The sequence below is a fragment of the Python bivittatus genome, unplaced genomic scaffold, assembly GCF_059951505.1.
Source record: "Python bivittatus isolate LINGU-HERP-01145 unplaced genomic scaffold, Pbiv_v1 ctg000070_np1212, whole genome shotgun sequence".
In the NCBI taxonomy this organism is placed as follows: domain Eukaryota; kingdom Metazoa; phylum Chordata; class Lepidosauria; order Squamata; family Pythonidae; genus Python; species Python bivittatus.
In genome coordinates this window covers 5,008,054-5,034,407 of record NW_028277034.1, presented here as the reverse complement: position 1 = coordinate 5,034,407, position 26,354 = coordinate 5,008,054, and the positions used below count along the sequence as shown (strand labels likewise).

The window sequence follows — 26,354 nt, the reverse complement described above, 5'->3', positions numbered from 1 at the left end:
CAGTCTTCAAACACTTGAAGTATCTTCACAGGGAAGAGGATGTAGATTTATCTTGGATTTATCTTCCATTGCTCCTGAGATTAGGACAAGAACCAGTGAATGGAAGCTTTTTAAAGAGAAAGCTAAACTCAATTTAGAAGATTTTCTTGACTATGAAAGCCCATGAAGCAGTGGAAGAGCCAGACTCCTGAAGTTGTGGGGGGCTCCATCATTGGAGGTTTTCAAGCTAAGGCTGGATATGGTCTGAAGATTCCTGCCCTGGGCAGGGGGCTGGATCAGGAGTCCAAGATCCCTTCCAACCCCATGAGTCTGTTTCCTTGTGTACATATTTTTTCAGAGTGATGTATACATTCATACTGACTTTTCTAGGAGGCAGATTCATGGTCTGGCAATACTGGTTAAATTATAAAGGAAGAGAATTCATCCACCTTCTTTTCTATGACAGCCCCCTTAGACACTGTTTTTTCTTTAAAGGTGTGGGTGAGATAATTTTACCCATTTTAGCAAAATCATACCTGCTATATTGTGTAAAATCTGTCACACACTGTGGTAGCAGACCTTTGAAAAACAGTGGTTTCTTTTGTAATATTTCTTTGTTCAAAAACATATTATTAGCAGAGAATATATACAAACAGACTCCTCAATCGCTATTTTACGCTCCCTACCTCATTGTACTGCCACAAGGGTAAAGAGTCCCTTCACTCAAGATTGATTCCTGATGATTACATGGACACATTCATGTAGGCTTTTTGGCAATACAAATAATCCATTCACACATGCACTAACGTATATACAGAATTCTTCTATGCTTGTAAGTGAGGCAGCATCTTTTTCTCCCAGATCAACATAAAAATGCAGCGGATGTCAAAGAAGAAATAGACTGCAGCCTGCTGAGAACTACAAGGTTGAAGAGAGGCTGTGGGATAGATTGAAATACATCACGGATCAGAGTCAGCCTAATATCCCATACTTTGACCAGAAATGTTGATAAATACTTATGATGGTCTTAGCAGGTAGAAGTCTCTAGCTGATCTTGTCCAACAAAGAAACTAAGCAAGATTGGACTGGTTAGTACATGGATCGGAGTCCATCCATACTTCCAGAGTTGTAGACTAGACTGGGAAGTTAAAAAAAAAATCCATCAAGAAGTCAATGGTACACCACTTCTGTATCATTCCAGGTTGGCTCAAGGGTGTCTTCACATTCATACTGGGCTACATCAGAAGCACTGAACCACTCAGATCAGCTGTCAGCAATCCTTCTTTTCATTTATCTTCCTAGTCACTTATGTTTCCAAGTCAATCTCTCCCAATAATTCATGGGGCTCTGACATTATTCTTGCTATAGCATTTACTGTTGAAGTTTAGAAGCCTGGTCCCATCCATTAAAGCAATGGTCTCCAGCCTCCTGGTGATTTCACATGTTTGGGAGTCCAGGGGTCACAGTAGAAGGGCAATGATGAAAACTCAATGGAGCTATTTTTTTTATCCCCTTAGCTTGGGATTGGGGAGCTTTTGTAGGTTTCTTACTTTTTTAAAAGCTGCGTTAACCTTATTGTAGGACATACACTAGAATTTCAATCTGGTTCCTCCCTAAATGTGGTGAGGATTTGTGTCCCCAATTTCAGCAATGGCAATTATAGGACAATGTAGGGTGCCACACAGGTAATCAGGAACTACATGTAGCCTCAGGCCACACATTTCCCACCTCTGTATATACTCTTTGTAGAGTTACACAAGAGGAAAAATTCCAACTTCTCCCTCTCTCTCATAGCTTCAGCTAATCTATTTCTGATATGCATATCTTTAGCTTTTCTCTTCTACTCCCTACTCTTACAGGATTTTTCCCCCATCTTTCCTATCTCTTTTGCACCATTATAGAAAGATAAAGCTCCTTAATTATTAAACCTGCCTCCACTATCTTATAATCTAGTCTCGTGAAAGGATGATAATCTATTTCATGAACTTGTTCATCTCGCCTCAACTTATTACTTTTCAAACAAAAGTTTTGAAGCTGTACAACTGCTTGTAATTCTCCAAGAAGGATCTTCATGACTTCAAAACTCTGCATGTAAGAGGCTTCTAGGATGTTCAGACTCACTTTAAGAAAGATCTCCATGCTGCATAGTTTCCTTAATTGGCCAGTGGGATACTTAAGCTTTTTTCTATGAGCCATATCACTTGCTTCATCTTGGCTTACAACTTCTCTCAAGGAAAAGAAATTCCTAACAGTGTTATATGTTGCTTTCTTCCTCTGCCACAAATACATGCAGCAAAGCTTTTCTTTTTCTCTGTCCCTTCCCAAAAAGGACTATCTGAACAAAGAATATTACTGTGATTTGTCAAATCCATTATACCCCCTACTATCTCAAACTGTATTTTAAAATATGGTACCAGAACCATTATATTTCAAAAACATTTTTGTATCTCATGCAACAATAAAGACATGCCATTACAGAAATGAAAATGATTAATCAAACACAATGTAATGTCTAGTACTGCTAAAATGTCTACAGCAGTTAAACATATCACAATGTACTGTACAAGCAAGCTCCACTGAAATCAGTGAAAGTTAAGTCATTCTCAGGATACGACTCCTGCTTCAGATTTAAACAAAGCAGAAAAAAACTCAAAACTCCTGAATGAAAGACATACCCAATGCCCAAAGTTCTTATAAATGAGGGCAACATTAAAAATAGCACTGACTTATAATGTACCATTGTGAAAATCAGTGAATATGCTACTGATTTCAGAAAGAGATAAGGTGGTAATCATGTGGTACAGAAAAACTCAATTTGATATACTGAAAGTCAACTGTGAAGGAACAGCATTTGATAGTAATCATGTCATCCTATATACAACACCGCCACTTGAACAATTAGTACAGATCACAGAACAAACAGCATTTGTTTCCCTCTTTTATTTAAAAAAAAAAAAAACCCTCCAGCAATCAAGATCATTTGTTATGTTCCACTTCCAATGGAGCCCCCATTTTGTGATACACAGCAAACAAAATTATAAATATAAAACTCACCAATTTTTTCGAATTGCACTTTCAAATTCTCTTTGGTCATAAACAGGGCAAGAAAAAGGTACCTTGTAAGCTGTTTCCTTTTCCTTGGCTATGTTTTCAAAAATAAGTCACAACAGCGTAACTGATAGGAGGTACTGCCAACTTAAAGGCAATCTCAGAAAATTATTTCATTAGGCAGCAGTTTTGCCTCTACAGGGGGAAAAAAAAGTATTTATTCCACTGACCGAAGTCTCTAGAAGCTACAAAACTGTAGAAACCAGTGATTTATTCTGGCTTTCAAGATATGTAAATCAGCTACAGAGACCACTACTATATCATCCTCCAAGCTCCAGATGTTCCCAAACTGAGGCCACTACTTATAATTTTCTTGGCAGTGTCATACTCAGCTCCACCTCACACCACGTTTTTTTAAAATCAGGCTGGAGGAGGAACTACTATTTAAAGGCACAGACATTAAATAAACCCTTGTAGTCAAAGTTCAATAAACCCACTTGGAAGAAAAACAAAAAACATGTTACCTATGGCAAAATGTGTAACAATAAGGAGGGAGAAGCTCAGGAAACTGAAAGTTCAAGTAAGCTCACCCTGACTTAAACCATAATGGAAAACTTGTGGTCTGAGTGATGCAAGGAAGAGGGAGTAAAAAAAAATTAGAAACTGCTACCCCGAGAACAGAATAACACTTTGGCGCCCATATATAGTAATTCCCTCCCTCAACCCCCAAGTTGGTTCTGTTGCCTTCACTGTTTGTATATAATTTTGATTTAGTCAACCAAGATGTTGGGGGGGGGGGAAGTAGATGCATTTTCATTCCAGGAAACTGAACCCAGATTATCCCAGTAAGAGGACTTGTGGTGACAAATTTCACCAAGTTCAGATGGCAAAATAGTTAGTAAGCTGCTAAATTTACCCTTTCTGCCCATAATGAAGCCAATCTTAGGACTTCAGGATGAGATCAGCTGCAAAATCCAAATATTTTGTACAAGAATGTGCCAGCCAGAAACAAACAGTCACAGCTCTGTGATCTTTCCCAACAAACATAAAGAACAGTAGCCTGTACTTTAAAAGTTTTAACTTTAAAAGCAACACGGGCAATCATTTTGCAGCCTCACCTTCTTGCCTGAGGATAATATTCTCTAGGAATATTCAGTAGTTGAAAATAATAGTCTACACTGTGATGATTTTCTACAGAGTGGCATTTTTATAACGAAAAGATATTCTTGCAAAACTTCTGGGAATATCTGTCTGTCTGTCTGTCCATCCGTCCATCCAACAAATACTACATCTATATCTAAAATTACATGGTCAGCATGAAATTTAAAAAGCTTCTGAAATGTGTTTTCACAGTATTGTTTATTGACATTGCAGTAAACAATAGGATAAAGTCAGTGACAGATCACTTCTGCTTCATGCAAATTTAAGGAACTAACTGTGCTTTTATTGCATTTCCATTGTACTATTTGTACCTGCATTTGTGGATGTTATCCTGAGACCTGATACAGATAAGCTGGTGAATTACCTGACCATTTTATCTGTATAGTTGTTGGGTAAACTACCGACCAGTTCCTTAATTCTTCTTTTTTCCCATGGGTTATCATAACAGCATTTTTTGCGGTCAGCAGCTTTGTTTTATTCCCAGTGTCTTAGGTTCTCTTTGATCACAGTTTGACAGGTAATTACAGAACCTCAGCACTATACAAGAAGCTAAGAAAACAAGATTTTAAATTGATTTGTTGGAATGTTGATTATTGTAAATATGCTGGATTTGGATACAGTAAAGAAAGCATTCCTTCCGACCACAGGTGATAGAGAAACCATTAAAATCTAGGCAAGATCTCAAATGTGCCGAAGATTTGTGGTAATAGCAAGAAACAAGGTGACATAAATTTCATTTATGTTATCTCATAGCATTTATTGATTCAAGTAAAATATATTTTTTCCTTCAAAGGTACCCATGTCAGCTCCATTTTAGGTGAAGTGTTACCAATCAACTGTATTCCAACATGAAGAAATAATAATAATTTATAATAATAATAGTAATAGTAATAATATTGCAAAGAAAACAGTGATTGGTAGACATCAGTTATATGATTCAGACTGTGTTTTGAATTGACAGCTATACTTCTTTAGGATATTGACCTAATAATGACGTATGCCACATTCTTCATGCTTAATTCTTCCAGCTTCCAGGGCTTGCTAACCAAACCAGGCCACCCATGTTTCACTGACAGTCTCCGCATAACTTCTCCAAGGTTATCTCTGTCTCCTTTAGAAAAGAGCAGTCTTTTTTTTTTTTAATTATTCCACTGACAGAAAGAGGCAAGTCAGAAAAAAAAGAAGGGGGCAGACAGCATGATCTAGTAAGTCATTTGTAGATAATTAAAAATATCTGAACATTACATCTTATATACTGCCATTAGAATCTTGGCACAGAACTCACATTCTCATCATTCCACCATTTTGATACATTTTAAAAAAATCAATCTAATTTGAAAAAAACATGATGGTGATCTCACATGGAATATCTGGCAGCAAAATCTAATCAATAGAGTGATTTTTTAAAAAAGAAAATAATCATATAAGGACCACCATTTTTCCTGTATACTAGCTGTTGTTCAAATGGTATTTTTGGAACTTTTAGTGATTTGTTCAGGAGGTCAAGTTGTACTTATGTACCATATATCAGCTTATTCCAGATGCCTTCTGCTACAGTGTCTAGTGGAAGAATCAGACATACATTTCAGGAACCTGGTAGGCCTTATGCTGCTGATCCTTGCAATAAAATAACCCCCACACGATTATTCTGTTTATTCTGGTGGCTTGCAGTTTAGGATGATATGTGAACTAAGCCACCAGGACTTGTTCAACAAATCATAATGATAACCATGGATGGGTGGGTGACCTTACCTAGTCTTGTGACTAGCTTAAAACAGAAGTGAAAGCTTATGCTTCCTCTAGATGCCATATGTAGAAGAGGGTTTTTTGACACACACACCCCTGCGCTCAAGACTATTTTTTTGCAGCCAAAAATAGTAGTAGTAGTAGTAGTAGTAGTAGTAATAATGTGATGAGTATGCTGTTAAAAGAATCATGATGTAGAATGGGGAACAGAATCTTCTACAGGCTTTGTTTATGCTCAAATCCTGATTCCCTTAGTACTTCTTACTATCTTTTTTAAACAGGATGTTCAAAGTAAGCATTATTTTTCAGCCACTTTTGGAGGTACAGTATCATTTGTTTCTATAGCATGTGGTTCATGAAATGCTTAGCATCTTTACCACGTAATGGGAAGATCTCAAATCTAACATTTTCTCTATGCATTGAATGCAATGCATGTAGCCTTCTTTCAGCCCCAGGCAGGCATCCTGTACTTTGCCTTGCCCCATGGTTATTTCAGTCAGCGGAGAAAGTTGCAACACATGCTCAGGTTAGCAGAAGGTCGTTTGACGCAGGCACTATGTGGTCAGCTTGAAAACCTCTGATCGAGTTCCCAGTGTGTTTCACAAGGTGCGGTGTTTAAAATGTATACCCATATAATTGTACCTGCACGTAACAGTTGAAATGAGTGAGAACCCCAACTTCTATTTCACAACTTTGTATAGGAAGCCGAACATTCAAGTAATTGCTTTTAGGCTGGTAGGGAAAAATATTTCACATATGTTACTGATATATTAAGTGCTATTTAAAGTAAAGAATGCATCTTGAAAATGGAACTCTCTGGCTTTAGTTGCCTAAGTTATAAATAAATGTTTCTTTTACTTCCAAGGATAATTTATATTATCTTGAAATGACTATTACATATTACATGTGCAGGAATGGACTGGATGTATGCTTTTTAATGTCAGAGGCTAACGTTCTGTAAAATAACTGCATCACAGGGAACCTGAGAGGCTTAAATGAAGTATGCCAAGCACAGGAGCAAGAGCACATTCTGACAAATGGACTACTTAGCTAGTCTTCCTCTTCTCCCGTCTTCTGGGGGTTGCCAGGTACAGGTGGAGGGTGCCAGCTATATTCGGACTATGAAACACAGATTTGATACAAGGTCTTACACAGCGTCAGTTTGATAGAAAAGGAGCTGCACTTTGCATGATATGAACGGTGATAATTTCATAGTGAAGCATCAAGAGTGCATGTTTCTGCAAAAGTTAATCATAGCAATCTCCCATTGAACCAGTGAGCTTCAGATCTCAAGTCTGTGCATTTCTAAGCATGTTCACTAAAGATCAGTCATCAAGCATAACTACTACTAATAAAAAAAACTTGAAACTTTCTTTCTTTGCCTGATGTTTCTTTCTCTGTCCTAGTGGACTCTCATGTATTACTGTATTCCAACTAAGATACCAAATTTGTGGTCCTGGATGGCACAGAGCCTAAACATGTGATTGTTTTTCCTATTCACACATGACTGCCATTTTTCATGAATATAGTAATGTAATTTCAATTCAACAAAACTGTATTACATAATAAGTATTACTTGAATAATAAATCTTACTTAAATATTAAGTAATATATTTAACTGTGTTCTTTGCCATATAAAAGTACACAGATCTGACACTCTGGAATTTTAATTAATAACTTGCTTTTCAAAATATCCTTAAATTTCGATTTATCTAATTTTTAAATAACCGTGATCCAGAAGATTCATATTTAATATAACATTATATATATTGTATGGATGTGGCTGTTCCTTCGCGGGGCCTGGAGGCTGTGGGGGCCTGGATGGGGAACAACAGGCTTCAACTGGACCCTGGTAAGACGGAGCAGCTGTGGGTTCGGGGCTCTTCTGTATCTGAGGTTTTATCATCTTTGGTTCTGGATGGGGCTGCACTACCCCAGACAGACCCAGTGTGCAATCTGGGGGTCCTCCTGGACTCACAACTCCTGCTCGAATAGCAGGTGGCAGCTGTGGCTAGGAGGGCCTTTGCTCAACTTCGTGTTGTGCACCAGCTGTGCCCCTTCCTGGATCGGGAAGCCCTTCTCTAAGTCACTCATGCCCTGGTCATCTCCCACATAGACTACTGCAATGCACTCTACATGGGACTACCCTTGAAAAGTATTTGGAAGCTACAGCTGGTAGAGGATGTGGCGGCACAGGCAGTTTTGGGTGCCCCTAGAGCTGTGCATATAACACCTCTGCTGTGTGAGCTGCATTGGGTGCCGGTTTGCTTCCGGGTCCTGTTCAAGGTGATGGTTATGACCTTTAGAGCCTTCACGGCATGGGCCCAGGTTATCTGAGGAACCACCTTGTCCCAGTTACATTGGCCCATCCCACTAGGTCCAGCAGGAAGGACATATTATGGACCCCATCAGCTAAAGAATTTTGGCTGGTGGGGTCTAGGAGGAGAGCCTTTTCTGCTGTTGCCCCCACCCTGTGGAATATCTTGCCCCCTGAAGTGAGATTGGTCCCCACTCTTTTGGCCTTCTGGAAGAGCATTAAAACCTGGCTCTGCTGACTAGCTTGGGGATCCAATGGGGGCTCCCAACACTGGGGGTGGTTAGTGCCTTGAGGATGCTCAAACAATGTGTGTGTGTGTGTGTGTGTGTGTGTTCATATTTAGTATAACTATTGCTTATATTTATAGCATTTAAACACACCTAGAGGCATAGGTATAGAAGAATCTAAAAATATAACATGTTCATTATTGCATAAGCTTGTTCAGTAAAAGAACAGATGGTAATTCTCAAAAGTCAATATTGTAAGGATGTTTTGTGACAAAATCCAGCATGTCACAAAAGTTAGTACTAGATGACCTAAGGAAAATATTGATAAAATTCAGCAAAGAATTATTTTAGAAATACATCAAGATCTATCTTACATCCAAACATTAATGAGCAACATACAAATTTTGTAGAGTAACATTAGAGGAAAGTTTAAAGATCATGTCATGCAATCTGTTTATCAAACTTTCCAGATTTTTTGCTATTCTATGAGGGGGGATCATGAGGAATGAGATGTGTTGGGAAAATCCTCAAGTTGCAAAGGAGGCTATTAAAATCAGTGACACAAATTTCCTATTTTATCATCATTATCTTTAATCTGAAACAGATGCTGACTTGATACATACATTAGTTTGATTAACTAGCTTATTGTTAATAGTATAATTGATTGGTTTCACACAATATACTATGTGATAAACTGTGGTTTAGAAATCACACTGTTTGAGATCATACAGCATGCTAACTGTATTATGATTCAGCATAATGTGAACCAAGTCTTTAACATGATTATGACAATCAAATTTTAAGTATCTAAATAGCAACAGAAAATAAAAATCACCATCACATTTCATTTGCAAGTATTTCCTATGTGTAAAAAATATAACCTCAAATATTTCTTGATGGTCTATTATTTATTATTAAATTTATGTGGTTATTATTATTTAGCAGATCAATTCTAAACATGTTTGTTTATACATTAAATCCCACTAAATTCAATGTGATGTCCTTTCAAACATATTTGGAGTCTAAGGCAGATAGAGTCCCAATCAATTAAGCCACAGTCTAATATATAAATCTGTAAAGAGTTCTGTAAATGGGGATATTGGAAAGATGCAGCATTGCTACAAACATCTTCATTCAGACTACTGAAGATTTTTGAAAACAAGTCTGTAATTAAGCATTTTAATAGATAAATTGTTGAACTGGTTAATAGACACGTACAAAGACTAATGGAAGTCCTAAATCCTGACTTACATGGGAATAACAGAAGCCCAAGTGATATATTTAGATTAGGTTGAGTAGGGAAGCTTCAATAAACTGGCAATAAAGCTATTGACAAAGAACAATGAAAGATGGGGCTATTGACTGTGAACTATTTAATTTTCAAAGAGTTATTTTCTAAGCCTTTTTTAAAAGTAATAGGCAATGAAATCTATCTGTACTCTTCTCAAAGTTCCTGTTTGACAGAGTTTGCTTGGGTAACAGATTTAATAATATTTAACAGCTACACACGTTTATGTAAAAAAGAAGGGACAGTTATGCAATTCAGGTTCAGATGGTTTTTGCACAATTGGCTCTTTAAACGTTTGTAAATTGACCACATTTGTCACATCACCATTTGTTATAGTACTCAAACAGCTTTTATCTTTTTAGATGCCAAGATCCAGTCTCCAATATGAAGTCCAGGTCCCTCCCTCTGCTCTGTGCTTTTTAGGGGAAATGAGTGGGGTGGGGTGGATCATAATCTATTAGAACTGTGCAAGGTCAGCTCAACTCACCCTACTATGAACTCAGCAAAGACAGTTACACAAACTATCGCGTGTTACATCACGGTAGCTCCTTCCAACTTACCCAGATTCTGGAACGTGGCTCTAAAAATGGAACTCTGCCCTATTATTTAGCAAGAGAAAAATGCAATCATTTTTCAATAAAGTTGTACCTTTAAAATGATAGGAACTATTACTTTTTATTGAAAACAACACAAACTGTGGATTGTCATGTTCATTTTAAGTTAGTTTTAGCCTAAAAATTTAATTAAAATGCAGTTGTTTTATGGTTCAATATAACCACATTTAAAACACTGGCCAATATCCAAAGACACATGCCAAAAGGGCTTATGAATCTGTCATTTTGAACCTAAATAGCACAGCAGATAGTAGACTGCTACTGGAACCATACAGAATTTCTAAAAATGACTTTATAGGAAGACAGAGCATATATATATATAAGTGAGATAATTCTCAATGGGGAAGGGGGAATCTGTTATTATGAGACAGGGAAGGTGCTGGTGTCAAAGCAAGAATGTTTAAAAAGCCACCTGTTCAATATCACATTTTCTACTAAAAGTTTAATCTATAATACGAAACAGAAGATGGATTGATTTGAAATATTAATTCCGGCTATCCCAGTGAAAAATAAATATAACACATTAGAAAAAAATAGCATCCTTGGTTCTATGCAATGAGACTATGGAACAACCTAGTAGTGAAATTACTGCTGTCCTTGGTGGTTTCAGTAAAGCAGAAACACTGCAAACATTACCAATGTCTGATTTCACATCCTGATTTCTTACCAATCCACAGACCTACCCCAGCCAGCCCCAGTATCTAAAATTAGGCTGACAGGCCAAAGGGGAAAGCAAATACTGTATAAACATTCACTTTAAGCAGATTAGTTCTGTATCATCTTTGTGTGCCTACACAAAGTGCAACATCAACAGTAATTTAATGCAAGTTCTGCTCATTAATTTGGCTCACTGGGCTAAGTGTAACCCCCATCTGTCAGTACACAAGGGGTAAAAAAAAAAAAATTCACCAAAGTGCTAGAAATCCTACTGAAATCATGTTCTTAACCAGCCAAGTGAACAACCAAACCATGTTATCTCTAAAGACTATTTTATAATGTGGATTTGGGCTTTCATAAAGGAAAATACATTTTCACATATGTAACAATTAATCAAATTACAATTTATTTTGTGAGAAATAAAACTTGTAATTACATATTCAATATCATGATGTTTTGAATCTAAATAAAGATTCCAACCATATGAGCTGTTCAAGATTATAGAACTCAATCTCAAGATTGAGATTTTTTGGTAAATCTCAAAAGAACCAAAGGATCTGTTTACATTATGAACTGAGCAGTCTTTTCTTAATTTTAAGATGCTGCATTATAATCATCAAAGCAACCAAGATGACACTAAGAAGTTCATTTAAAAAAAAAAAACAAAATGTTCCTAGCCCCAAATGTACGCTTTCTTTGTTCTTGCACATTTAGACAAAATCATGCTTTGGCATTATGGTTTAATGTGGTTATTCTTTCAGAAGGACAAAACAAATAAATTAATGCAACATATTCACAGGCAAAAATGCAAATATTTTAGCTTTTGGGGGGGTGGCATCCAAAATTAGTTGCAAACACAATATATTCTGAAAGGCCTTGAGGCCAGTAATTATATTAAACTATACCAAATATGCAGTGGTCTATTTAAGCCATCAAACCCAATCCTTTTCTCAGTGCCAGAAGCCAAATTAAAAGATAGCTGTCCAGCTTGCATATGAACATATCCAATGAAGGGGAACACAACACCTCTCTGAGTAACTGGTTCCAATGTTATACTGTTCTTATTGTTAGGAGCAGTATATATGTCTAATACAGGTTTTGTCCTGCATGTAACTGAAACAAAACAAAACAGAATATATGCACTGTGTAAAAATAGAGAAACCCCACCCCCCACCCCAAGAGAGCGGTTGAAGTCATATAAAACCTTCTACATGCAGACATTACATAATGTAACATCTGTATTTCTCTGTTCTGAGAGCTTAAGAGAAGGTGAACTGTATATATTATTCTGATAGATTACTGGTAGGGTGTTGCCCCCTACACACACACACTCCAACTTAAATCAATCTCAGGCCTGCCCTCTGGAACAGAGAGAACCATCTTGAACAAGGTGTTCAAGAGAACCGCACCAGCTGCTTGGTTTGGTGACTTACAGCAAATTTAGCACAGCTTTCAGATTTTATTCCCAATTTCTTGCCAAGAGGCCAAGCAATGCAAACATAAGAAATGCAGGCCTCAACAAAGGAGTATTGTATTGCCTTATGACTTGAAATGCCACTGAGTATGGTTGGCCAAAATTACATAAACAATGTGACTTGTAATCACGACTCTACTTGAAGTATTCATAAAAAAACAAATAATGCACACATACAAAAGAGGTGAATGTAAGTTATGTGCATGTTGCTTGATTCTTATTGAACAAGGAATATCTATATCTGTATCTATCTATACACACACACACATACCACATTCATAAAAATGCTGAACGCACTGCACTCTTTGCTCAACTGGTTTTGAAAGAGTACCGTATGTGAAGCCTGCCGCTGTTTTTTTATAGGACATTTTATGAACCATGCATGAACCAGGCCACTAAGGCTTGTTAAAATGATCTATGTTTCAGCAGGAAGCGTGATCCTCCAAGTAGTCTGTTTTAACAGCAAAAATCAGTGGTATAGGCTGTGATGGTAAACACAGATTACGTATTTTTATTACAGGAAGAATACAAGCTGTTCAATGTACAGTCATTTCCGGCACTGATCTGCCTCTCTCACATCCTTTTTCAAATTTGGTTATTGCAAAACAGACCTAGACCAGTTTACTGGAATTTTCTGATCCCTAAAAGGGTTCCTTTTGTGTTCATTGGTTTCTTTATTTAAAGTCTGTATGATGGACTGTGGTTAAAGGGGGGGGAAAAAACAGGTTTGGGTGGCCTTATGCTTCCCAAAGACCAACTGACCCAGTACCTCAGAGGGAGAATGAAGACAATTCATCTCCTCCAGCAAACCCAATCCTAACAAGGAAAAAGGATTTATCTGTTCTTGCTCTGGGAACAGAGATTCCAGAGAAAGACAGAGCTTTCCCCAGGCCAGATATACCTCTTAGTGATGTGTACAATCACTAACCGCTAGTTAAAATAGTTCATAGGACCTTTCAGGATGGAGTCATTATGACAACAATTTTGAACTTTCTTTAGAATATTTCTGGCTTCCCTTTCCTCCAACTCATGCTTCCGATTAAAGTGAAATGTCCTGGTAGTTTATTTCATTCTTAGGTGAGACATGACAGTTTCCATTCTGAATCAGAGAGGCCAATGAATGCCTAACATGGTTCTTGCATAAACAGCACACGCTGTCATGAAGTTCAACAATAAATATACACTGTGACCAGCCTGATCCAGCTCAACCCTGAAAACAGGACCGAATCACCCCAAGCTGTCCTTCACCTCACCCACAGTACTGATCAGGCTCAGCAAACGTAAACAAGGGGTGGGGGGACACCCTTGCTAACATTCCTTCCATCTTATGCATTTCATCCGGACTTGCACGCCTCTCTCCTGGCTTTCACCGCTCCTCTGATCTGGCTGCAGCACGGGTGCCTCGCAGCATAAGCTTTTTAAACAGCGCAGCAGACTAGAAAGTGCAACCAGCGGGATCTTTGCAGGGGATCCTAAGCTAGGCAGCTTTCCTGGGGTGGAATTTCCGGTTTTCTTTTAAATCAATGACCTAAGAGCCCAGATTCGACAGGTGGTTTTTCCCTGGCGCAAAGATTCAGCGACGGGGGAAATTGCATCAGCTGAACATCTGCCTGCCATGCGGGTACTGCTGGCACAAGACCAGACGCGACGGCATCCAGGCCCGCGGCAGAGAGAAAGTTCAGAAACCCCAGCAGGTTATTTATACCCCGGCACTTATCCCCCTGCACACTTCTCAGCCTTTCCGTGAGCGAGGCCCGCCTTCTTCTCCCCGCTTCCCTGCCACGCCACCCGCGTTTCCCAAGCGCGCCCTCATTCCACTGCCCAGCCCTCCCGGCCACCTCCCGAGCCTAAACAAACTCTCCCCACGTGCTCATGGAGAGAAGAAGGCTTTCCACGGAATGCCGCTTTTTTATCCCTCCCCAACTCCCAGCGGGAAGCCTCTTCAAGCGTAGGGGAGCGAAACCTCGCTCCGCAGCTGCAGCCGCCCGACAGTTCTAGGCGAGGCGCCCGCAGAAAGCAATCTGGGCGCGCGTGTGTGCAGAGGGAAAAAACGGAATCAGGGGCGGGAGGGCGGAGAGATGCTTCCACTCACACGAGCTGTCTGAAGCGCTGGCGGGTGGAGAGAGGCGGGCTTGTGGCAAGCGGACGCGCGGCGCAGCCGGGGCTTCGAGAGGGGAGCCTGTCCCGCGCTCGTGCTCACTCGACAGCGAGCGGGCCGAAGAAAGAGCGCGACGATCCCGGACCCCTGGCGCGTCCCCGGCCGGCGCCTTGGCCCCGCCCCGCGTCCCACTCTGCCCGGCCCTCCCCGCGGAGAGCTGGATGAGTGCGAGAGTCCGCCCAGTCCTTCTAGCCAATGGCGGAGCGAGGCGAGGCGAGGTGGTGGTTGGCGGGTCCCCGGGCGCTGTCGGAGCTGGCCGCCCGCAGGAACTGGGCGACCTCCGAAGTTGTGCTGGAACGGGGAAGGGGTCGTTTGACTCAGTTGCGTGGAGTGCCCTAAAAAGTTGCGAGTTTCGTGTCGGCACCCTTCCTGTTCATTGGCATGCCTACACGCCCGCCAGCCCTCTCTCCCGCCCTTCCTCCCGAATTAATAGGCTACTCATTCACGGAAAGTAAATCCAGTGATGACGCACTGAATCTGTAGTACGGTACTAAACATTCCTCGGGCTGTGAACGCACCTGGACGCCTTGTGTTGACGCAACGAGATAAGCTTTCATCGCGGAGATCCCATCGAAGGCAGACTTAATTTGAGACGTCTCTGTGGCATCAGCCTTTATCTCCGCGGAAAGTACAAGCAGATAGTCGGAGGATCAAGATTTTGAAGAGGGAGGCAAGGTGTTTTCCGACGCCGACCCCTCTTCTTTGCAAAATACGTTTTAAAAGAAGAAGAACTCCTGAGAAGTGCAGTTCCTGGTATATGTTTGCCTTGATTTTTGCAGAATTCTCTGTTTTGCAAAAGAAACAAAAACCTATTCTCCAAACATCTTTGTTAATTAAGTTGGCTGTTAGTTTACAAGACTCATAGGCCTCTCTAGTCAGCAGACTTTGAGTGGCATACAACCTCCTAATTACATACATTCTTAATTCAAATGTAAGAAACAAACAGCTTGCATCAGTTTTTCCAACTTTGGCCTCTTCCAGATGTAGGGACTTCCCAGCTATTCAGCAATAGCCATTCTGGCTAGGGAATTCTGGGAGTTGAAGTCACACATTTGAAAGTTGCCAAGTTTGGGAATTCATAGCCCAGTGATCTGAGTTTCCAATAAATGACCATTCAGGTCGGTGACCATTCCAGAAAAAAAGGGGGGAATGTTTCCTTCCTTTTTTGGATTTTTAGCCATCTTGCTTATCAAGGAATTGAAAACTTAACTATTTTGGAAATCTTCAGTTGGTCTAATAATTGTAATTATTTTATTTTATAATAATTATATGTGATAATAGGAAGGCATAATTGCATATTTATTAGTGAATTGTCATTTCAGTTCTCCAGCTGCTCCATTTGCCTCTGTCTCCCAGTCTGATTGCCAGGCCTTTGCATTAAATGTCCACAGGACTTAAAACAGCATGTCATCTAGATTTATGCAATGGGAAAAAGGGAGGCTTTGTCCAACTACCTTAGCTACTACAAAATACTTTTAAAACAGCAGTCCCTTCCTTCTGCTACAGAGCATTATCCAGATTTCTTTCCAGCATGCTATCCTGAGAACCAAAGGTGGTACTTCTAAAAGACAGTTCACAAATCACTCCAGCTGAGGCATGCAAAAACTCTATTTGGCCATTCAATTTATCTAGGAAGATTGCTTACTCTCCCTTCAACACCTCTTCTCCACTAGGGCTACCACATCTGGACTGCAGGAATCCAGATGAGCTCCATATGACAGCCACAAGAGTTCTCTGTATTTCTTTGTTGCCATCAAATGGTCAACAGTAACTTTGCAAGCTCAGATCTTGTAGCCTTCCTTAAATTCATGAGTGACACCTTGTGTTTAACGGTACCGAACCAGCAATAATGTAAGTTATGTTGCTACTGCAGTGCAGAATAGAATAGCCCATTGAACAAGCTATGGCCTATAAATACTCAATGGAACTATCCACTGCATAGCAGTTTACAACACGATCCTATAAATAGCTTCTGAAAAATAAGTCCCATTTAGATCAGTTATAAGTGAATATTAGATTTCAGCCTTTGTGGGCTAAATGCTTCACATACACAACCTGGGTTCATCCAATCATACCAAGCCATGATTTGTTTAATTGTGATCTACTGAATAAACTGGCTGGATTCACTATACATGCCAAGCCATTAACCAAACTTTACAAATCCCAGTGTCTGTCTACACATAATAAAAGCCAGCTAACCCATATTAGAGCTTAGTGTGATAGGTGTACTCAGTGATAAGTTCCTTAAAATAAAGTCTATTATTTAGCCTTGTCTCCTGGCATCTTGTTTTCTTGGCCACAGTATAAAAGTGGCTTGCTGTTGCTGCCTTTCTGGACATTCTCCCAGCTTCTCAGTCTGTCCAGGGATTTCCCTGAATGGGAAGTCACCTCCCATCCAAGTATTAACTCCTATTCTTCTTCCCTCTTCAATATACAGCTTGCTAGTTGCTCAGCTAGGCAGGCTTAGGAGGTAAAGCGAGAAACCAACATTGTACTGGGAAATGAATTAAATAACAAATCAGCCCTTTTGAGAGTTTCTGGTACTTCCTCTCATTTCATGCAACTGAAGCTTATCTGTACAACATTTACCTACATCTATAAGTTGAAGAAGCTAGGAGAATCCAATATAACACAAGGAGTCTCTCGAGAAATGGCTGCTTTGCAAGTAAAATATATATTTTACCTTTTTCTCCTGCCCTGATTCTGAATCAGTCATGTCTGGGAGAGGAAAATCATGTCAGATCAGTACATCTCTTTTAGAAAAGAAGGCATTGCCCTTTGGGGCATGAAACACATTTATTTGGCAGGACAACATGTGCAATTTTTTACGGGGCTGTTTGAAAAATAAGACAAATATAACAAGCACATTGTGTCCTTTAACCTTTTTGGAATCTCATACACACTGAGGGAAAAATGAACAAGGAACTTTTTTTAAAGAATTTTATGTATAGCTGCAATTTATCGTCTACCTGCTACAGAACAAATTAGAGCACGTAGATTTCAAACTGAGGGCAACGAAAAGGAAACTCAGTTGCCCTCGGACTGCATTTATGCACAATTTACTTGGGAACAAATTTGTTTGTGTTCAGCAGGAATTTTTCTGGTTATGTATATATATCTCCGCTCTGTAACTCTACAAGATCTTGGAAGTAATTATTAGAAGTTTATAAATAGATACAGTTGCCATTTATAATTCATAGCATTTTTTTCCCACTTGAAAATATAAACATTGAAAATCGGATGGTTTTTTTCCCCTCTCATTATACAAAAAAGAAAGTGAACAAAATATATTTATTTCCTCAGCAAAATGTATTATGGTAAGTATCAAATTTGGCAGGTAAGAATACCAAATGTGTAAAAAGGAAGCTTACAAGAAAGAGTTACAGAAATGGTGCTATTATCTTTTCTCCAGAAACAAATCAGACTTGCGAATAGCCTATTGACTAATTACATATTTTTTAATACACTTTGGCAAAAAAACTATTCAGCTTGGTATACATATTTTTATGTATATAGATTGGATTTTAATACATTTTTAAATCTTGTTGCTGCCCTAGCTTGCTACATTCATAAGTTGCTTTTTCTTGGCTTTTTTTTTTAACATAACATCTTTTTTTAATTAATGATCCAAAGTGCAATAATTTAATAATTCAAAGCAAAAAGGAAATGAAGAACACAATAAAATTGGAGTACTAATGGTTGAAATTGGATAGGATATTACAGTCACACCTATTCATCAGCTGCTCAGTAGTTCTATGCATGACAAGTCAATACTTTTTTATTATTTTTTTAATTACAAAAAAGGAAAAAGTACATAAGTGCTTTAACATAAAAGTGAAAAAATACAACAAAAAAGTTAATATAGCATTATAATAGTACACAGTTCCAATTCTATATATGGTTATCTAATACAAATATTATTCAAGTACATATATATTTCTGATAGTTATATAACTTTTTTTTTTAACCCAGTGTATTTTGTATAAATGACTCCCATATTTCATTATACTTGTCCATACAAAGTCTACATCTATAGGCAATCCACTCATAAGTGGCAAGTGCAATCAGGTCTTCAATCCATTGAGTGAATGAGGTCATACATTTATCTTTCCAATGTTGCAATATCAGTCTTTTGGCCACAGTAAGGGCACAGAGAATCCATTTACGTTGTCCAGTTGTCAAGTTCCATGTATTGGGTATATAGTTCAAAAGAATATTATCCTCTGAAAATTTTAACTTTTGTCATACAATCATACTTATATAGTCCAGTACTTTTTCCCAAAACTTAATAAGTATAGGACATTGTAAAAACATGTTTTAAAGAAGCATTGTCCTTATTGCACCTCCAACAAAATGCTGTTAGTGAATACTTTAGATATGGTACCTTCACCTCAGTGACCATCATGATTGAACCATTGCTCTGATAAGGATGTTTTCACACTGTGATCAAAAGAGGTCTGGATGCCCTTGGGATCAGATAACAGAACTCTCTTTAGAATGGCTGCAATTTAGACTGTAGTGTTGACGTACTATTTTGAGAGTTATAAACTCAAGTTTTTGTGAACGTTGGGTGTGGAGGTTATTCAACACCATTTAGGAGTACATGGAAGCAGAGTCCATCTTTGTAATATGGTCAAATTCAAAGAGGCGAGTGCTTATGCATATTTCACAGTTGCATCAAAGAGAATTCCAGCTTCCTCTTCAACATATGTAAAAGTATTTCAGCACAGTTTTTACTAGGGGGCCCAACTCAGTGTTTTACTTTAACAGAACCATACTGGGATGAAAACTAGTAGGAATGAAATCCAGCTAATATACACTCTTCTGAAGGAAAATAAATATGGATATTGAATGGTCACATGAAGAAGGAATGTTAAACTCACCATGGAGTAGCAGTGATCTGGCCTCCCTTTGTTCTAGTTGAGTTGTGATGCCAGTGAAGCATTAGTTTTCACAGACAATGCAGATTTGTGGAGAACCATCATGTGTATATTTTTATTTCTTTAATTTATTTCATTTTTATATAGTTTTTTTTCCTGAAGGACCATTGAATTTATGCCCTAATATAACCAGACATAAATTTGGTGGAGTATCAATTTACACTTCAAAGTAGAAAGTAAAATAGAACAGATGCACTCCAGTGTATACCTCCCTATTTTATTCAAGAATCCCCTTTGCTTTAATATTTGGCCATCATGAATCTCTGGATTATCTTCACATCCTTATATATCTCTTACTGTTTGGGATTAACACAGCAGCCATCATCCATGCCAAACCTTTGTCTCAGCTTAGCTGACATACAGAGTACATCTGTGGTAAAGACATGAAAGAAAAATCAAGATCTCATTTTGACTTTTTCTGTTGCCTGTTAATGATGATAGTTTTGTTTTATTTTGTTTTAAGAGAATTTAAAAGTAAGACTCCCACAGGAAAACATGGTCAAATCAGATGCAAAGTTTCAACAATTTGGACATCTTTGGCAAAAAATGTATAAATATGTATTTTAATGTACTTTTCAAAAAAGTTTATCTTATGTTGAGAGTACTAATTGGCTGAATTTTGCTGAAAGACCCATCTACCATCAGAACATCAGCATGAATGGTCCTCACACTGGGAACAATGGACATTCTGTTTCAACATATTCCCAGAAGACAATGTCCAAATGTTCAAGGCTTCCAATAGAAATGAAAAAAATGATACCAGCAAATATTAAGTGTTCCATAAAAACTGCCAGTAGATAATAAATGCAGTACAGGGGGTTAATTCTAATAGTAACCATTTTGGGAATGAGATGATTTTTAAGATCAGATGAATATGTTTTAATAAGGCTAAGAAAAAATGAAAGGCCTAAAATCTACAGTAATTTGGATCATAAACTGGATTTTTCCTTGATCTTTTTCTGAATTTCCTGTAGTTATCTTGAGTTTGGTGGATGTGAATTATTATTTTAATTTTAGATTATAAAGATACAGGTAATTGTAAAATAATTTCAAATTAATAAGAATCCTTTAAACATATATTAATCAAGATAGGCTGTGTGACAGGTAAATTAGGCATGACTTTAAGGATGTTCATTCAGCATCCTTACAGTATTATGGTTTATTTGAATTTGGCTTAGTATGCTGTATGAGCTTTAATGTGTTATCACCGTATCACAGTGTGTAAGCTTTGCCAACTCCCTGCTAGTGGATACATGTAATAGAAGCTTGCAATGTGCATACACACATGCACTTAAAGACACACATGACTGTAGCAGATGGGCTAAAAATGCATTCAAATGGTTTGAATGAATAAAAATAATTGAGTGACTATTCACCAAGTAGTACTGGCAGTGCAAATATTCTGTCTTTAGTAAACTCATTGACAACATAAGAATCTACTGTCTTGATTCAAACCAGATATGACAAAACTACTCAATAAGTTATTGTTCAACCTTTTCATCTTGGAGTCCCCCTTTGAAGCTTTTGTTCAAGACTTAATCCATTTAGGCCAGCGATGAAGCATCTAGGAAGTTGAAAATGCTCTCTAACCAATATTTTTAATATTGCCATTTCTGAGGTCAGATGCTTGTCGTCTTATCCTTTGGTACAGACTGGTCTGTTCTTTGCGGAAGAGCATCTGTGGGCAGACAGACACATATATCACACTGTAAGATGAGCAGGTGAATGACCCTCTGATGTGGTGGCTGACATTCTGAGCTTCTGGAACAGGACTGCTTAAAGCCTAGGTTCTATTTCTAGTTGTTCTATTGCAAAAGTGTAGGAAATTCAAGCTAGTACTTAATTTATAATTGAGTTATGCTTTTGGATTCTGTGCCTAGGTGGTGCTTAACCAATAAGATTAAAATGTCCCAAGGGGGAACAGGGAATTATTTTGTAAGTCTTGGAAGTCTGTGTGGGAAGTCAGGCAAGGCTGCAACAACATCTTTTAGGGATGGTGAGAAAAGCTTAGTACAAATGTTCTCATGCCACCTTCCCATTTGACATTAAAACAAGGAGCCCCAGACTGTAAATATAAATTCTGAGGCTGTCCTATTAAGGCACATGTGTGTGGCCAACTAGCTCATTTGATCAGAGTGTGATGCTTAAGAATGTTAGTTCAAAGCCTAAACAGTGCCCCATTTCTTGGCTAAGGGCAGGAGAAGAAGAATGGGGCCGAGTCTGCACATTATGCAAAGCTATGATCTGTTTAATGCCAGTGTACTGAATAAACCACAATGGGTTAAGTTTGCATAACACACCTGAAAAAATCATTTTTAAACCACGGTGACTGGGTTTAAATCCAACAAATATGACGATCTAGTGCAATGTGTAAACTCAGTTACGAGGGAAGCCCTTCACTGATTTACCTGGCACAGTTATAACTTAGTCTCTTCTTCTATGAAATTCATCCTTTGGTGTTACAGCAGTTAAATCACATCTATGCAATTGTGAATTTCTCCTTTCTAAGAAAAACTGAATGGAGCAAGAAGGTTAAAAACAACGTGACTAAATTTTAAAGTTTATATTCCAACTACTTTCTACCTAAGAAGAAAATTGATGACAAACAGAGATAATTAATAATATTTAAAACAATCTTAAGGACCCAAAAAAACAATAACTGTCAGGTACACCTGATGAAATACTATAAATCGTATTGATGGACCCATCAGGGTTTCAGAGGGAGCTGGGGGCTATTCCCATGGATCTGCTGCACGGTCCAGCGGAGGCCTGGAATAGGGAGGCGGCTGGGGCCTTGGACAGGATCGCGCCTATCCAACCTCTCTTGCCACATCGGCCCCTACACTCCCTGTGGTTTATGGAGGAGTTGAGGGTGCTGAAAAGGGTTAAGAGACGTTTAGAGCACCACTGGAGGAAAACAAAGACTGAATCCGACCGAACACAGGTTAGAGCCGTTATCAAGGCCTTGTGGCAATAAGAGTGGCGAAGCGCCATTACTTCTCGGCCCTTATTGCGTCCACAGAATGCCGCCCGGCAGCCCTGTTTAGGATCACTGGGTCCCTCCTTGGTAAGGGGGATGTGGGGGTTCATTTGCAGGGCCGTGTGGAGGAATTTTCGGAGCATCTGCAGGACAAAGTCGCTTGGATTCGTTCCAAGTTAGACTCCGAGCGTGGGGCAGGGTCTGGGGAGATACCGGGGGACCGTTCTTACCCAGTTATCTGGGAACAGGTTGATCCTGTTGCACCTGAGGAAGTGGACAGGATCCTGGGGACTGTGAAGGCCACCACTTGCCATCTTGACCCATGCCCCTCCTGGCTGGTGAAAGCAGCTCGGGAGGTGACATGTGGTTGGATCCAGGCGATGGTTACTACTTCCTTGCAGGAGGGAGTGTTTCCGGCTGCTTTTAAGGAGGCGTTGGTGCACCCCCTCCTCAAGAAACCCTCCCTGGATCCTACTGTGCTGGACAATTTTTGTCCAGTCTCCCACCTCCCCTTTTTGGGGAAGGTGGTTGAGAAAGTGGTGGCATCATAGCTCCAAAGGGTTCTGGAGGAAATGGATTATCTGGATCCCTTCCAGTCAGGTTTCAGGCCCAGTTATGGAATGGAAACAGCACTGGTCACACTTATGGATGACCTCTGGTGGGAGCGGGATGGTGGAAGTGCGACCATCCTCGCTCTCCTTGATCTCTCAGTGGCTTTTGATACCGTCGACCACGGTATCCTGTTGGGATGGGTCAGGGAATTGGGGGTGGGCGGCACGGTCTTGTGCTGGTTTGCCTCCTTTCTCCAGGGCCAGTCCCAATCGGTGGTGATAGGGAGCAAGAGGTCCCATCCTCGGCCCCTTCTCTGTGGGGTGCCGCAGGGTTCGGTCCTCTCTCCGCTCCTTTTCAACATCTACATGAAACCGCTGGGTGAGATCATCTGTCATCATGGGATGAGGTATCATCAGTATGCTGATGATACGCAGCTATACATCTCCATTCCTGGTGGTGTAAGTAAGTGATGCCGTGGCCACCCTTTCGCGGTGCCTGGAAGCTGTAAGGGTCTGGATGGGGAACAACAGGCTTCAGCTGAACCCTGGTAAGACGGAGTGGCTGTGGGTTAATGGCTCCTCTGTATCCGGGACTTTGTCATCTTTGGTGCTGGATGGGGTGGCATTGCCCCAGACAGACCCAGTGCATAATCTGGGGGTCCTCCTAGACTCAAAGGAGGGCCTTTGCGCAACTTCGGGTTGTGCATCAGTTACGCCCTTTCCTGAATCGGAATGCCCTTCGAACAGTCACTCATGCCCTTGTTATCTCCCAGATAGACTACTGCAATGCGCTCTACATGGGGCTACCCTTGAAGAGTATCCAGAAGCTACAGCTGGTCCAGAATGCAGCTGCGCGGGCTATTTTTGGAGCCCCAAGGAGGGCCCATGTAACAGCACTGCTCCACGAGCTGCATTGGGTACCAGTTTGCTTCCGGGTCCAATTCAAGGTGTTGGTTATCACCTTTAAAGCCCTACATGGCATGGGACCAGGTTACCTAAGGGACCGCCTCTCCACTATGACTTCAACCCATCCTACCCGATCACACAGAGAGGGCATGCTTCGGACCCCCTCAGTAAAAGAACTTTGATTAGCGGGGTCCAGAAGGTGGGCCTTCTCTGTGGTAGCCCCCACTCTTTGGAACATTCTGCCCTGGAGGTGTGATTGGCCCCCTCACTCCTGGCCTTCTGTAGGGCTTTGAAGACCTGGCTCTGCCACTTGGCCTGGGGTGGGGAGGGAATAACTCAAGCAGGGGGATGGCTAGCCCCATAGAGGTCTTCTGTCTTCAACCTCAGATTTTTCATTTTCTTGGACTCCCCTTCCCCTTTTTTAGAAATGCTTTTAAACTGATGTTTTATGCATTTATATATATTTATGTTTTTAATGTTTGGTGTGACTCACCCAGAGTTCCCCCACTGGGGGGAGATGGGCAGGTGAGAAATTAAATAAACAAACAAACAAACAAACACTATATTACCATTCTGCAGATAGAATACCACTTTCCTATGGACTAGTAAGACTTCTGTCCTGATTTATTCTTCTTTTTTTTTAAATTAAGAATGCCCAAGGAAAAAATAGCTTAACTTAAAAAAAAAAAAAAAGGCACTTATTCTAATCTTTTTTGTCACAGAAGTTGGCAACTTCTCAGAGGGAAGAAAAATGTGCCATGTCACAAAGTCTGATTAAGAGGACATGGGAAAACCCTTCCTAAAAAAATCAGGACATAAATAGCAAATCCCTAGTGTTACAGAACGTGCTTGTCTTATTTTAACTCATAGTTGATTCGCAGTTTGGATTTGCCCTCTTTCCCTTGGAATACTTCTGGTAAAAGAATTCAAGAGAAGTTATACAGATGCTAGACCTCTGCTTGCTTGTGCTGACAAGCAATAAATTCATTTCACAGATCAGAATTTTTTTAAATGAGGTTTTGGTTGTTGTTGCTAAGAATAAGCATTTATAAAATGTCTAAAACAGTGCTAACCACTATGTAGAGCAGTGTTATCCAAACTTGGCCACTTTAAGATGAGTGGACTTCAACTCCCAGAATTCCCCAGCCAGCATGGAGTTGAAGTCCACTCATCTTAAAGTGGCCAAGTTTGGACAACACTGATGTAGAGGATGAAGAATAAGGTAGTTTTTCTCTTACCATGATGTTCATCCTGAGAGATTGGTAATGCAAGTTCTTGGCCCTTGAATAACTAATATCACCTTTATAATCAGGGCTCCAACATTACTGATGTCCAGAATATTGAACTGACAAAACTTAGGATTTTCTTCAAAAATTATGCAAGTCAGTTGTTTTTTTACCTCCAGCATATTCTAATTTTCCAGGAGGAACAAAGTGCCATAGTAGTGCAAAAGCAATGAATGGCTCCTTTACCTTGAATAGTTTCGTAGAAAAGGGAAGTGTTAATCATGGGGCTTTTTTCAGCTCCTATGTAACAAAATACACTTCTCCCAATTCCCTCATTTGCAAAACTATGTAAGAAACCAGAAGTGCCATCCTTTATTTTATTATATTAATATGAGACACAAAAAAAGAAGAGGGTATATCTGGATGCTGGAAATATTATCATAGATATCTCTTGAGCATAGACATTCTTGACCATTCAGTAAAACCTAATATAGGTAGTCCTCGTTTAGCAACCACAATTGGGACCGGAACTTGGTTGCTAAGCAAAACAGTGGCTAAGTGAAACTGCTTGTGCTTACAATCTTACTTCAGCTTTCCTTTGCTTTACAGACCTGTGAAGGTCGTAAGTGTGAGGATTGGTTGTAAAGTTACTTCTTCATCACTGTCATAACTGCAAATGGTTGTTGTACAAGGCAGTCACGAAATGAGGCCTACCTGTAATTTAAATTGAATTTTATCCTCTTCATTCTTTATTTACTATCTACTCTACTGGTGATGGGGGAAATAGAATTGCATTCTTACTCCTGAGGAGATATGCATGGGATGGCACTGTCAGTTTGATATGTCCTTGAACTATTTGAGTCATCTCTATAACAAAGTCATGAAAAAACAGATGTGAGAGACGTTGTAACCTTATAGACCTACCTGGAGAATTAAGTCTTATTTAACTCTGTATGATTCATTTCTGAGTTGAGGTTATTATCTCCTCCTCCTCCTCCTCTTCTCTTCCTTTTCTTCCTCCTCTCAGCCCCAATTAACCAACTGCAAAGCAGTGCAGGTTGGTAGATACATGTTTTTTGACT

At 39.6% G+C, this 26,354-nt stretch overlaps 1 protein-coding gene across 3 annotated transcripts in view; it reads right to left on the bottom strand.

The window, feature by feature from the left end:
• Positions 1 to 14,798, bottom strand: part of SLC7A2 (solute carrier family 7 member 2) — a 41,734-nt gene extending 26,936 nt beyond the window's left edge. The window contains exon 1 of one of the 3 annotated variants that reach the window (XM_007426906.3): positions 14,604 to 14,798. The gene's annotated coding sequence lies outside the window, so the exon portion shown is untranslated. Of the gene's footprint in view, positions 1 to 3,033; positions 3,360 to 14,603 lie in introns of those variants that run through there. The other 2 variants (XM_007426904.3, XM_007426905.4) reach the window with 2 other exon arrangements.
• Between the last annotated feature and the right edge of the window lie 11,556 nt (positions 14,799 to 26,354).